This window comes from Symphalangus syndactylus, chromosome 7, assembly GCF_028878055.3.
Source record: "Symphalangus syndactylus isolate Jambi chromosome 7, NHGRI_mSymSyn1-v2.1_pri, whole genome shotgun sequence".
In the NCBI taxonomy this organism is placed as follows: domain Eukaryota; kingdom Metazoa; phylum Chordata; class Mammalia; order Primates; family Hylobatidae; genus Symphalangus; species Symphalangus syndactylus.
Window position 1 is genome coordinate 154,312,010 of NC_072429.2, and position 13,899 is coordinate 154,325,908.

A 13,899-nucleotide genomic window follows, 5' to 3' on the forward strand; every position below is an offset into this window, starting at 1 on the left:
GGTCTGTTGATGATGGTAATACCAAAGGGGCATGGCTGATATTTCCAAGGGGTTTGAGTTTCAAAGGAACAGTCTAATTTGAAGGGAGCGGAGAAATTAACAGTCTAGAAGTTTTAATGAGAACCAAGAACAACCACCTCGGCTTCCAGCCATAGGTATGTGGAGGGTGAGAAAAAGACCTGTCTCAATTTATGAAAGCTAGAGGAACAATTGTACTTTGGTATCAACCAACTTTTGTTTTAAGATAATTACGAAGCAATATGGAACTTAGCAACAGTCAATTTTGACAGTTTCCTGCAGCTTAGTAAATTCTGCACAAAATTAAGATTTAACACAAAAGTAAAGAAAAATTTTAATGGCATAGCACCTTTCTTCACAATTCCTTAAACCAAATAATTCCCTGTTCTTCTAACTCTCTCCTTACACTATCAACTAGGCTTCTTATTCAATGAACGGTTTAAGTCTACTAAGACACACACACACACACACACACATACACACACACACGTCTTATCCAGCTGCAGATCTCATTTTTGAAGGTACATTGAAAGTACATAGATCATTCTATAATCATCAACTATGAAGATTGTGAGCAACTGGAACAAGTATTCTTGGAAAAGAAGTTTCCTATGTATAAGAAAAAAAAGAGTCCAACTCTGGGAACTGACTTGGCTGAGTCATCATTATATGCCACTGGCAAGAAATCAAGAAGTAACCCAGGACTGATAAACTTTGTGAAAGGAAATGGAAACAGCCTATCTGTGAGGCTTAATTCTTGATAATCTGGCCAAGATATAGCATCTGCATATGAGTTCACTGACTCAACTAAATTTTGTGAAGGTGAAGTACTTGTTAAAATGAAAGATCTATTTAGAGAGAAATAAGTAGACATAATGTCTGCACTATGGATAGGTGTATACCTGCTTTTTGCAAAAACAGATTGTATCTTTGAAATGCTGGTTTGCCCTGGACAGAGCTAACTTAAATAGAGACCAGGCGCGGTGGCTCATGCCTGTAATCCCAGCACTTTGGGAGGCCGAGGAGGGTGGATCATGAGGTCAGGAGATCGAGACCATCCTGGCTAACACGGTGAAACCCCGTCTGTACTAAAAATGCAAAAAATTAGCTGGGCATGGTGGCGGGCACCTGTAGTCCCAGCTACTCTGGAGGCTGAGGCAGGAGAATGTTGTGAACCCGGGAGGCGGAGCTTGCAGTGAGCCGAGATCACGCCACCGCACTCCATCTGGGTGACAGAGCGAAACTCCGTCCCAAAAATATATATATATAGTTTTTATATATATATATATATATGTATATATACCCAAAGGATTATAAATCATGCTGCTATAAAGACACATGTACACGTATGTTTATTGCGGCACTATTCACAATAGCAAAGAATTGGAACCAGCCCAAACGTCCAACAATGATAGACTGGATTAAGAAAATGTGGCACATGTACACCATGGAATACTATGCAGCCATAAAACAGGATGAGTTCATGTCCTTTGTAGACACATGGATGAAGCTGGAAACCATAATCTTCAGCAAACTATCACAAGGACAAAAAAAACCAAACACTGCATGTTCTCACTCATAGGTGTGAATTGAACAATGAGAACACATGGACCCAGGAAGGGGAACATCGCACTCCTGGGCCTGTCATGGGGTGGGGTGAGGGGGAGGGACAGCATTTGGAGATATACCTAATGTAAATGATGAGTTACTGGGTGCAGCACACCAACATGGCACATGTATACATATGTAACAAACCTGCACGTTGTGCACATGTGTCCTAGAACTTAAAGTATATATATATATAAACAAAGAGAAAACCATTAAAGAAAGGCTATAATACACAGGAACACACAGACACACATACACCTGTGTATCTATATCTTCAGTTATCACACTTTTTCTATACAGACTCCACACGAGACAAACATGTTACATTTTATGAGAAACTATAAGTGGAAAGAGGAGAATTTGTTAAATCAATATAGAATGTTCCTTGTTTAGCATAATTCTAACTGTTTCTCATTAGAGGTCTCAATATCAATCTGTATTATATGTGGCCATGCTGGCATTTGGGAAATTCCACAAGAAACTTTTTAAATATGAATTTGGAAAAGGGAAAAGGATTTTTAAAGTGTCTTTTTTTGTTCTGCATTCTGTGTGGAACATATATTTTGTGCTAACTGCTCGTGTTAGCTTGTGATTGCCTGTGACTATGTGGAAGATATACCTTACGTGACTATGTGAGCAATAGTCTTAAAGTTAAGAAATCTAAAAATTGGTTGGTTTAGTTGCTAATTAGGTAAATTACTTTGTAATGGTTACTCAACCTCTCAAAGATTAATTATCTTCAGTGGTACATTGAAGGTTCCATTCATATTGATTTTAGTAGACTTATCCTGCTAAAAAGTAAATTTAACAACAGAAATTATTCTAGACCTCATTATTTCAGGAGACCCCACCCCAGCTTTTATTCCTAACTTCAAGAAATGCAGAGAAATTTAAAAATTAGATGTTCTCCCAATTCAACAGAATATAACTGAACTAAATAGATTTATGTATAATTCATTATTTCAACCTTTAACGCTATATCCAAGCGGTTTGTTTTCACCACAAAGTTATAGCTGTTTAGGCCAATAATTAAAGAGGACCTTGATAGAGAATGACAAGAGAGGATGATCGCCCTATTGTCTATCTTCCAGCTGCTTTCAATGCCCTGAAGTTTTATTCACACCCTAATATTAGAATCTTATCTGAGAGAACGTACTCAAACGAGGAATCATGCTAATTTCTCAAGAAAAGTGTTACAGAATAATAAATGCCTTTCTGGTCAAAGCACTGATGCTCTGGAAATAATCTTTTTCCAAATGAGGTACAGGAATTGTTATGACTATTAAAAGTTTCTATATGATATCTGCCAGGTTCGACTGAGCTTCACTTAAAATCTACTATATTAGGGCCAAGTGTAATGACTCAAATTAGTGAACTTAAAAATTGTTTTAAAATGTTTCATGGAGACATTTCAAATATTGCTCTCTGATTTATCACTGTTACTTTTGCTGAATTCAATTTGATGCCAAGATTTATTCAGATTAATCAAACGCCATAAACTCTGATACCTAATGTTCCTTAACACCTTAAGAACTTTTAAACAGGTCAAATGTTGAAGATACGCTTTTAGTGAAACTGTACCTAAGCACATGAATTCTATTGAATATAGCTTTTCAGAAGACTAACAAAGAAAGAAGACTTAGGAAATTCGGAAACATTTTTTAAACCTTCTAGACAGAATTAAAGTACTGAAAAATAATTTCAATTTGTGAATCTAATGGCATTAATCAGAACATAAGAAAAAAGTAACCATAAAACTTTATGGGGGTAATATTTGCTATGAGGATCAGGAAAAACAACTAATGGAAATTAGGCTTAATACCTGGGTGATGAAATAAACTGTACAACCAACCCCATGGCACAAGCTTACCTCTGTAAAAAACCTACACTTGTACCCCTGAACTTAAAAGTTAAAATTTAAATAAATAACGTTGTGCTATTAATTTCAACCAGAGGCTTTCCAAGGTGCAGGGAACTTTTGAGAATTTTATTTCTTGCAAAAGGAAATTTGATTCCTTGCTTAGGGCCTTCCCAGCAAAACCTCTATTCTTTGGAGAAGCATCATACTCCTACAAGATTTAAGGACCATCATATTTGTCAGACTTTTTTTGTTTTACTGTGAGCAGTTTACAGAACATAAAGAAAAATCAAATCCGAAGGTGCACTACACGTGTTTTATCAAAAGGAACATTTTTGGGTACTTTTAAGAAAATACGGCAAATTTAGTTTTCTGACCTAATACCAAGTTAGACATCTTGAGTGAATTGAATCTGTTGTAATCCTGTTTGGTTTTCATCCCATGGCTCTGGAAAACTGACATTTATCTCCAATTTCTCAACTCTGCTTCTTTCCAGTACCTCATCTATACGACTATTGTAGTACTTTTCATCTGCTTCTACCACTACACTATGGCTGCATTACTTTTAACATAGTGTCCCACATGTTACCCATTTCTACCTAATATAAAGAGTAGAAATTGAATTATAATTGAGTATCCAGTTGCCTCATATTCTGGTCTTCAACTGAAATAACTCCAGCTATCTCAAAACTTCAACCCTCCCTGGAAGTATTGGACCAAATTTTCCCAGATTATAGCACTCTCAGGCTAAAATTACTAATGCTTCTATAGTTTCAGAGACAGTATCAGGTTATTCAACACAACCTTCCATGCACCATCCCAGCCTCATATAATCAGAGGACACTTAGACGACTTTAATAGCCTTCAAAAGACACCCTCCTCTTTTACTTATATATATATTTATTTATCTATTTATTTAATGGAGACAGGGTCTCACTCTGTCACCCAGACTGGAGCTCAGTGGCATAATCACGGTCCACCGCAGCCTGCACCTGCCGGGCTCCGATCCTTCCACCGCAGCCTCCTGAGTGGCTGGGACCACAGGCGCCGCCACCACATCTGCCTGGTTTTTGTATTTTTGTGGAGATGGGGTTTCACATGTTGCCCAGGCTGATCTGAGACTCCTGGGCTCAAGAGATCCACCTGCCCCGGCCTCCCAAAGTGCTGCGATTACATGAACGAGCCATTGTGCCCAGCCGGCCCCGCCCGGTTTTTAACCTTCGTACTGTTTATATAATCATCCTTCACAAAACACAACACTTCATTGCTCGATGGTTCTCATTATTCTAATATGAAGAACTATATTAAGAAAATAAATTCCCGGCCGGGCGCGGTGGCTCACACTTGTAATCCCAGCACTTTGGGAGGCCGAGGCAGGCGGATCACGAGGTCAGGAGATCGAGACCACGGTGAAATTCCGTCTCTACTAAAAATACAGAAAATTAGCCGGCGTGGTGGCGGCGCCTGTAGTCCCAGCTACTCGGGAGGCTGAGGCAGGAGAATGGCGGGAACCCGGGAGGCAGAGCATGCAGTGAGCCGAGATCGCGCCCCTGCACTCCAGCCTGGGCGACAGAGCCAGACTCCAGCTCAGACAAAGAAATAAATAAATAAATTTCCAATATTTCCTAGCATATCCAATTTAATTCTATACATCACATAAAAATAAAAGCCGTCTTACTGTGTTAGTTTCTCACTGCTGCTACAGTAAATTAACATAAACTCAGAGGATTAAAACAACACATTTTTTTCTTTATACTTCTGAGGGTCAGAAGTCCAAAATGGGTCTTAGTGTGCTAAAATCAAGTTATCATCAAGTCTATATTTTGTCTGGAGATTCCAGGAGAGAATTCACCAGGTTTGAGGGGTCACATGTATCCCTGAGCTCTTGGCCTCTGCACATCTTGGACACAGCACATCACTTCAGCCTCGGCTCCACTTTCCCCAAGCTCTTCTGCTCACCCTGGTCTCTCCGCCTTCCTGTCTGAAGGTTCTTTGTGACTACAGTGGGCCCATCTAGATAATTCAAGATAATCGCTCCAGTTTAAGGTCAGGTGATTAGCAATCTTAATTCCACCTCTAACCATAATGCTCCCATGCTGCCTAACAACACATTCAAAAGGTCATCCTGCTAAGGGTCATTATTCTACCTACACACTAAGTGACTGAGAAAAAGTAAAGTTATCTATCATGCCTTACCTATGGTGAGGAAATAATAACTTATAATGATTTATCTAAAAAAACCTGTTTTTAAAAGCTTTGGTCCTAGTCTATTGATTAAAGCTTTGGTATATTCCAGATAAATTTCATGTCCTTGATGCTAACACATTGTGCACAGTAGATGGCCTTTTTAAAATAGTACTGCATAAAGGAATATTTAAGGTTGCCTGGACAATAGAAAAGGAACTTTAGTTGCTATGCCACAAAAGGCCGGATTTCTGCACATTACACCTCCTACCAGTGCACACATGTGCCAAACTCCTTCCTGAAAGCCTGATTTATGTTTCCTATGTGCTTAGCAATAGTTTTACTCTCACTACTGTTTATATTAAGTCCTATTTTTTAAAGCATATCCTCATTTGTTTGTTTTCCTGAGCCTCTGAACTGGATTTCACCTGGTATGTATTGCACAGGTTTTCACACTTGATTGTACGCTACCTTAAAGCATCCTCTTGTGTTCTGGACACGGTTATTTTTCTCCATGGTAAGGTGATAAGTGACTTCTCTGAGGACTTGCCACCTTAGAATGCAGTGGTGACATCACCTGCTCAGGCTCTGTCTGCAATGTGGAATTTACTATTTTCCAACTTCTGGTCTAACTTGAACTTCATAATTAAGCAGAGCCGCCTTTTGAGGGAACAGTAGGGTGTCTGCCCCTAAACGTCTGTGTAAATGCAGAGACACATTTGGGAACATAACTGACTTTTATGTACAGAAGCCAGATGCATTTCATGCCCATGCATGCTTAGGGAAGCAAGTTCATCTCATCTATCACAATAAGCATCTGTGCCACTAAATTCCACTGCAGGATACTTTTCACACTTAGACAACAAAACATTTAAGGAAATAAAAGCTCTTTCCAATAAAAATGTGCATCAAATACTGTGTGTATGTTTAAAAAAAAAACCTTCCTCTATAAGATAAGGCCACAGGAACTACTAAAAAAGCATTCTTGAAATACATTTTCTGATAGGCATCTAGGCCCTTGCCCTATATAAGATTTAAGGAAAGTGATGTGTGTGTCTTTATACTTGAAAGGCTGTTTTCAACAGCAAAGGGTATGCTTTGAGGTATCAATATAGTTTTGAGAATGCAAAAGTTTAAAAGAAATGGAATGCATATTCTCCAGGTATGAACATGCAATTGTCATTATTTTCCTACCATCTACTAGATTAGAAACAGAAGAAAAATTATGGAAATGTCTGTTTTCCCTCAATAGGAGTACCTATTTATTAAAGTTAATTAATTACTGTTCTTTAAACATTTTCAAAATAGACTCATAAGTGACAACTTTCAGAGAAAACAAGGGTTTTTGGATGTATATATTTACTTATAACATGGATAAAATAATTTTGTTGAATATTAACTCCATATTAATAATGTTCTCTATTGTTTTTGCATTTTGTTTAACAATAGAGAATCTAATACATTAAGTGTTCATGAGTTTCATACAGTTTCCTGTCAATGTACTTTGTCTTTTTTTTATTGGACTACTAATCATTTATTTATGATTTGTTGGAACTACTCATATTTTAAATATGTCAAGTGAATTGCAAGCACTTGTTGCTGATTTGATATTTGCTTTTTACACATATTCATGGTATCCTCTGAAAAAGAAAAGTTTTATATTTTAACAAATTCCAATCCATAAATTTTTTTTTAAATTTTCTGTTACTGGTTAGGGCTATGTTTGGATATTTAATTTTAACCGTAATGTTGCAAGTGATATTTGTCTATGGTTTTTTTCTTTATATTTTGAAAATGTGTATTTGACATCCACTATGGAATTAATATTTATTAATGACATATTATACCTTTGTGCAACTATAAAATACATATAGCCAATTATCTCAACACTATTTTATGAACTGTTTATCACTTATCCACTGATTTGAAACACTATCTTTATCATATATTGGATTTTAGGTTTATCGAGATTATGTAACATGAAATTATTTAATTATGAAATTATGTGAATTCAAGCATGACAGTCAGCTCTTCTTCCTCACCACTACCCTGTAAAAGGATGGATGGAATAATTGCTTCCCTATGGCTTAAGTGTATGAGAGGTATACAACATGGTCTTGATGAAGTGGGAACTACACAGAAACTGTTTTTGGTCCTGAAATGTACTCCAGCTTTACCAATTTGTTCTACACATATACCATTGAGGGTAGAAGCTGAATTTTGCTAATGATTATATTTACACTACTTAACATTGTGCCAGATACTGAGTAGATGCTTAGAAACATGTTTAATGACTTGTTTTATTGCTAGAGACCTAATTATCTGCTGCAGTGGTGCTATCTCATTTAGAATCATTTTGACCAGCCTTTCTCCATCATGAATAAAACACTTATTTACACACTTGTGTACACGCACATTTGCATAGAAACACACACACCCTTTGCAGAGACAAACTGCATTGAAAGCATGTACAAACATTATAGTATTTTTGTTGATTCTGACCTGATTCTGATTCTATTGTATACTTTTTGATTCTGATCACAAGAACAATAAAAATAGAAAACTATAAGTTGTGAAGCTGGAAGATGCAGAACATGAAAGATCGAATTACCAATTTTTTTTTCTATTTTCTTTAGTTGGCTGCTGATAAAATCAGAAAAGAAACGGACACAAAAATGAAAGTATGCAATGTGTGTGCGTGTGTGTGTGTGTGTATCACATGCACTCGTTTCCATGCTGTACATATGGAATTTCATAAGCAGCCAAACTAAGCTTCATAAGTGAATGAGAAATAAAATCCTTTACAGACAAGCAGATGCTGAAAGATTTAGTCACCATCAGACCTGCCTTCCAAGAGCTCCTAAAGGAAGCACTAAACATGGAAAGGAAAAACCAGTACCAGCCACTGCAAAAACACACCAAAATATAAAAACCAATGAAACTAGGAAGAAACTGCTTCAACTAATGTGCAGAATAACCAGCTAGCATCATGATGACAGGATCAAATTGACACATAACAATATTAACTGTAAATATAAATGAGCTAAATGCCCCAATTAAAAGACATACACTGGCAAATTGGATAAAGAGTCAATACCCACAGGTGTGCTGTATTCAGGAGACACATCTCACTTGCAAGGACACACATAGGCTCAAAATAAAGGGATGGAGGAATATTTACCAAGCAAATGGAAAGAAAGAAAAAAAAAGCAGGAGTTGCAATCCTAGTCTCTAATAAAACAGACTTTAAACCAACAAGGATAAAAAAGGACAAAGAAGGGCATTACATAGTAGTAAAGGGATCAATGCAACAAGAAGAGCTAACTATCCTAAATATATATATATGCCAAATACAGGAGCACCAGGATTCATAAAACGAGTTCCTAGAGACCCAGAAGGAGACTTAGACTCCCACACAATAATAGTGGGAAACTTTCACAACCCACTATCAATATTAGACAGATCAACAAGAAAGGAAATTAACAAGGATATTCAGACTTGAACTCAGCTCTGGTCCAAGTGGACCTAATAGATACCTACAGAACCCTCCACCCCAAATCAACAGAATACACATTCTTCTCATTACCACATAGCACTTATTCTAAAATCAACCACATAATTGGAAGTAAAACACTCCTCAGCAAATGCAAAAGAATGAAAATCATAACAAACAATCTCTCAAACCACAGTGTAATAAAATTAGAACTCAGAATTAAGAAACTCACTCAAAACTGCACAACTACATGGAAACTGAACAACCTGCTTCTGAATGACTACTGGGTAAATAGCAAAATTAAGGCAGAAATAAATAAGTTCTTTGAAACCAATGAGAACAAAGACACAACATACCAGAATCACTGGGATACAGGTTAAACAGTGTTTAGAGGGAAATTTACAGCATTAAATGTCCACATTAGAAAGTGGGAAAGATCTAAAATAGACACCCTAACATCACAATCAAAAGAAGCAATGGAAAACACATTAAAAACCTAGTATAAGACAAGAAATAACTAAGATCACAGCAGAACCGAATGGGAGAGAAACACAAAAAAACCTTCAAAAAAAAATCAATGAATCTAGGAGTGGGTTTTTTGAAAAGGTTAACAAAATAGATAGACCGGTAGCCAGACTAACAAAGAAGAAAAGAGAGAAAGATCAAATAGACACATTAAAAAACGATAAAGGGGATGTCACCACTGATCCCACAGAAATACAAACTATTATTAGAGAATACTGTAAACACCTCTACACAAATAAACTAGAAAATCTAGAAGAAATGGATAAATTCCTGGACACATACACCCTCCCAAGACTAAACCAGGAAGAAGTCAAATCCCTGAATAGACCAATAACAAGTTCTGAAATTGACTCAGTAATTACTAGCCTACCAACCAAAAAAAGCCCAGGACCAGATGTATTCACAGCCGAGTTCTACCAGAGGTACAAAGAGGAGCTGGTGCCATTCCTTCTGAAACTATTCTGAACAATAGAAAAAGAAGGACTCCTCCCTAACGCATTTTATGAGGCCAGCATCACTCTGATTCCAAAACCTGGCAGAGACCCAATAGAAAAAGAAAATTTCAGGCCAATATCACTGATGAACATCGATGCGAAAATCCTGAATAAAATACTGGCAAGAGAATCCAGCAGCACATCAAAAAGCTTATCCACCACGATCAAGTTGGCTTCATGCCTGGCATGCAAGTCTGGTTCAACATATGCAAATCAATAAACATAATCCATCACATAAACAGAACCAATGACAAAAACCACATGATTATCTCAATAGATGCAGAAAAGGCCTTCAATAAAATTCAACACCCCTCATACTAAAAACTCTCAATAAACTAGGTATTGATGGAACATATCTCACAAAAATAAGAGCTATTTATGGCAAATGCATAGCTAATATCATGCTAAGTGGCCAAAAGCTGGAAGCATTCCCTTTGAAAACTGACCCAAGAGAAGGATGCCCTCTCTCCCCACTCTTATCAACATAGTATTGGAAGTTCTGGCCAGGGCAACCGAGTAAGAGAAAGAAATAAAAGCATGCAAATAGGAAGAGAGGAAATCAAATTGTCTCTGTCTGCAGATGACATGATTGTATATTTACAAAATGCCACCACCTCAGCCCAAAAATTCCTTAACCTGATAAGCAACTTTGGCAAAGTCTCAGGATATAAAATTAATGTGCAAAAATCACAATCTTTCTTATATACCAATAACAGACAAGCAGAGAGCCAAATCATTAGTAAACTCCCATTCACAATTGCTATAAAGAAAACAAAATACCTAGGAATACAACCTACAAGGGATGTGAAGGACCTCTTCAAGGAGAACTACAAACCAGAGCTCAAGGAAATGACAGGACACAAACACATAGAGAAACATTCCATCCTCATGGATAGGAAGACCCAATATCATGAAAATGGCCATATTGCCCAAAGTAATTTATAGATTCAATGCTATTCCCATCAAGCTACCATTGACTTTCTTCACAGAACTAGAAAAAAACTATGTTAAATTTCATATGGAAGCAAAAAAGAGCCTGTGGAGCCAAGGCTAACCTAAGCAAAAAGAACAAAGCTGGAGGCATGACGCTGCCTGACTTCAAACTATATTACAAAGCTAAAGTAACCAAAACAGCATGGTGCTAATATCAAAACAGATATATAGACAAATGAAACAGAATAGAGGCCTCAGAAATAACACCACACATCTACAACAACCTGATCTTCAACAAACCTGACAAAAGCAAGCAATGGGGAAAGGATTCCCTATGTAATAAATGGCGCTGGGAAAACTGGCTAGCCATATGCAGAAAAGAGAAACTGGACCCCTTCATTATACCTTATAAAAGAATTAACTCAAGGTGGATTAAAAACATAAATGTAAAACCTAAAACTATAAAAACCCTAGAAGAAAACCTAGGCAATATGATTCAGGACATAGGTGTGGGCAAAGACTTCATGACTAAAACACCAACAGCACTTGAAACAACAGCCAAAATTGACAGATGGAATCTAATCAAACTAAAGAGCTTCTGCTCAGTAAAATAAACTATCACAAGAGTGAACAGGCAACCTACAAAATATGAGAAAATTTTTGCAATCTATCCATCTGACAAAGGTCTAATATCCAGAATCTAGAAGGAACTTAAACAAATTTACAAGAAAAAAAAACAAACAACCCCATCAAAAAGTGGGCAAAGGATATGAACAGACACTCCTCAAAAGAAGACATGTATGTGGCCAATAAACATATGAAAAAAGCTCATTATCACTGGTCACTAGAGAAATGCAAATCAAAACCACAATGACATACCATCTCACACCAGTTTGAATGGTGATCATTAAAAATTCTGGAAACAGCAGATGCTGGAGAAGATGCAGAGAAATAGGAACACTTTTACACTGTTGGTGGGCTTGTAAAATAGTTCAACCATTGTGGAATACAATGTGGTGATTCCTCAAGGATATAAAACCAGAAATACCATTTGACCCAGCAATCCCATTACTGGGTATATACCAAAGGATTATAAATCATTCTACTCTAAAGACACATGTACACATATGTTTATCATGGCACTATTTACAATAGCAAAGACTTGGAACCAACATAATGCCCATCAATGATACACTGGATGAAGAAAATGTGGCACATGTTCACCATGGAATACTACACAGCCATAAAAAAGGATGAGTTCACGTCCTTTGCAGGGATATGGATGAAGCTGGAAACCATCATCCTCAGCAAACTAACAAAGGAACAGAAAACCAAACACTGCATGTTCTCACTCATAAGTGGCTGCTGAACAATGAGAACATGTTGACACAGGGAGAGGAACATCACACACTGGGGTCTGTAGGTGGGTGGGGGGAAAGGGGAGGGAGAGCATTAGGACAAATAGCTAATGCATGTGGAGCTTAAAACCTAGATGACGGGTTGATGGGTGCAGCAAATTACCATGGCACAAGTATACCTATGTAACAAACCTGCATGTTCAGCACATGTATCCCAGAACTTAAAGTAAAATTTTAAAAAATGAAAGTATGCAATATGTGTATGTGTGTGTATACATACATATAAATCAAGCACTCATTTTCATTATGTACATATATGCACATTATGAGTGTGAATATATGTTAAATAATATCCTATCAGTTTTGTATTTGTAACACATATATGTACATGCATATACAACAAATAGAAGTGTTTTGCATAATAATTTCATTTATATTCATTTCATCAGCTAAGAACTAAAGAGAATTTAAATCAAAATCAATTATTCATTTACAGGTGTTTTTAACCATCATCTCCCCCTTTATCTTCACTTTTATGCCTCCTTGTATTGCCATTTTGTGACTTTCTGGCCATAAATTATACATATTTGGAACAGTCACTTTAAGAAATTCAATCTTTGGATAAAATCTCTAAGATTGATTTAGTATGAATACATGTGTGGGCACACACTTGACAAAGAAAGGTCACTTATAAATATATGTGTACACTTATCAAAATAATTCACATAAAATCTCTGAATAAAATTATCTGTAGGCTTTTTCTGTCAATAAAAGCAATATAGTATAATTCTTGGTAGTAAACCTGTTTGTTTTCATTCTGTTGCCTACCATGTGAGCTGCCATGTTGGTATAAAACATCGATCATTTGATATTTTACTACAGCAAATAATAGTGATCCCCACGAAATAATAAATAAATCAGTGAGTTTCAAGGAAATAAGTTTTTGGATGGATCAGATAATTTGAAGTTGTTAGTTTATTCTCCAGCAAGGTGAAAGAAAAAAGCTGTTAGTTTGTTCTCTATCAGGTGAACGAAGATGAAAACTAAAGTTCTCAAGGCCAGTGCATAATAATGGTGCCGTATTCTGTGCATCAATCACCATTACCAATTACCTATATTGCCAAATATTTCATGTACCGCTTTAGTGGTGATTAATCAATGTGCCATGGCACTGAAACTGAAACGAGACTTTGTAGTACTAGTGATATTCAAAGGGTTTTGAAAATTTATCAGCTCTATAGATATAGATGAAAATTTATCATCTAGAAATCCTGTTTTTATAAATGTTACCTAGCCAAATATTGGTTTTATTTACTTAATATTTAGAAAACATGAGTTTAGTAAAAATTGTTCAGATTTTCTTAATGTAGTGTGTGAAATTACTATGTAATTCTACAAGAAATATGCTACACAACTAAATACACAAAT